Below are 2,529 nucleotides of genomic sequence, written 5' to 3' on the forward strand. Positions count from 1 at the left end.
AGTGTTTTTCTAAATCTATTGATAAGCTAAAAATTTCTTATTCAAACACCAGCTTTCTAGATCCGAGGTATTTTTTCAAGCTACTGTATATTTAGGAGACTCTTAGTTTATGGAGAGAATTCCTATTCAATACTGTGCCTGCATAAGGGATAGATTGGGTGCATGAGCTTTTATATTCTACCAAAAAGTCAGAGACATACATGTTTTCAGACAATATTCAGACCTGACTTAGAGAGAGAGAGAGAGAGAGAGAGAGAGAGAGAGAGAGAGAGAGAGAGAGAAAGAGAGAGAGAGAGAGAGAGAAAGAAAGAGAGAGAGAGAGAGAGAGAGAGAGAGAGAAAGAAAGAGAGAGAGAGAGAGAGAGAGAGAGAGAGAGAGAGAGAGAGAGAGAAGGAGTGAGTGAGGTGGTGATGGTGGTAGGAAAATATTTGGGAAGCTCCAGACTTCTAGGGGAAGTTAACTTTTCAATATATCAGTATATGTCCTTGATTTCCAGCTTGTTTCCTGAGAGACTTGTGAGATTTTTCCTTTGAGTGAGATCTGAATCTGTATTTATTTATTTATTTTATTCATTAATTTATTTGTTCATTCCTTCATTAATTTTAAGTGGATAATTTTTTATTTTTTTTTAATTCAAAACAAAAACAAATCATTTCTCAGTTGTTATTTTGTTCTTTTTTCAAATTCATAAATGTCTCTCTCACTCTCTCCCAACATGTATATGCACACAGATGTTCACGCATGTGTGCGCGCACACACACACACACACACACACACATATACATTCACTTTCCTTAGGTTACAAATTGAGCTTTTCCACTCTTTTGAACACATGGTTCAATTCCCTTCTGTAGTTTCTAGTGGTTGCAGAATAGTCTTCTGTTATTTCCTTTCATTCATATTTAAGGTCTTTTTCCTGATCATTTGCAGAATTTGATTTTACTGGATTTTAAATTTAGCTAATCTATGCCTTGGAGTTTACAGCATATTTTTATTTTGATTTTCATGGAGGCAATCTGAATTCCTTCAAATGGCACTTTGTTTTGTGTGTCCAGAAGTTTTTTCGTCAGTTAAGAGTCACAGTGAATAGAATGCTGGTGTGAAGCCAGGAAGACCTGATTTCTTTTCTTTTTTATTTTATTTTATTTTATAATAATTTTTTATTGACAGAACCCATGCCAGAGTAATTTTTTTACAACATTATCCCTTGCATTCGCTTCTGTTCCGATTTTTCCCCTCCCTCCCTCCACCCCCTCCCCTAGATGGCAAGCAGTCCTATATATGTTAAATATGTTGCTGTATATCCTAGATACAATATATGTGTGCAGAACCGAACAGTTCTCTTGTTGCACAGGGAGAATTGGATTCAGAAGGTAAAAATAACTCAGGAAGAAAAACAAAAATGCAAATAGTTTACATTCATTTTCCAGTGTTCTTTCTTTGAGTGTAGCTGCATCTGTCCATCATTTATCAATTGAAACTGAGTTAGGTCTCTTTGTCAAAGAAATCCACTTCCATCAGAATACATCCTCATACAATATCGTTGTTGAAGTGTATAATGATCTCCTGGTTCTGCTCATTTTACTCAGCATCAGTTCATATAAGTCTCTCCAAGCTTCTCTGTATTCATCCTGCTGGTCATTTCTTACAGAACAATAATATTCCATAATATTCATATACCACAATTTACCCAGCCATTCTCCAATTGATAGGCATCCATTCAATTTCCAGTTTCTAGCCACTACAAACAAGGCTGCCACAAACATTTTGGCAAATATGAGTCCCTTTCCCTTCTTTAGTATTTCTTTGGGATAGAAGTAACACTGCTGGATCAAAGGGTATGCACAGTTTGATAATTTTTTGGGCATAAATCCAGATTGCTCTCCAGAATGGTTGGATTCGTTCACAACTCCACCAACAATGCATCAATGTCCCAGTTTTCCCGCATCCCCTCCAACATTCATCATTATTTTTTCCTGTCATCTTAGCCAATCTGACAGGTGTGTAGTGGTATCTCAGAGTTGTCTTAATTTGCATTTCTCTGATCAATAGTGATTTGGAACACTTTCATATGAGTGGTAATAGTTTCAATTTCATCATCTGAAAATTGTCTGTTCATATCCTTTGACCATTTATCAATTGGAGAATGGCTTGATTGAAGACCTGATTTCAAATTCACTTCAGTTACTAACTGTGATACAGCTTTAGTGTCCTCATATATCAAATGGGAATAACAATAGCACTTATCACTTAGGGTTGTTGTGAGAATCATATGAGATAATAACTGTAAAGCATTTTGCATAGTACTTGGCACATAGCAAATACTATATAAATGCTAGCTATTATTATTAAGGTCTCTAAAAAAATTTGTTGTCTTCTTCTTGAGTTACCTCTACTAACAACAATAGACATTGACATCAATATGTTTTCCTTATGTAGTGTTCTTTTAATGTTATTGCTTTTTGCTTCTCTTCTTCCAGATTGTCCTTCACATTTGGTTATTTATATTCCCAATTAGTTGTTTTCTTT

This window comes from Antechinus flavipes, chromosome 6, assembly GCF_016432865.1.
Source record: "Antechinus flavipes isolate AdamAnt ecotype Samford, QLD, Australia chromosome 6, AdamAnt_v2, whole genome shotgun sequence".
In the NCBI taxonomy this organism is placed as follows: Eukaryota; Metazoa; Chordata; class Mammalia; order Dasyuromorphia; family Dasyuridae; genus Antechinus; species Antechinus flavipes.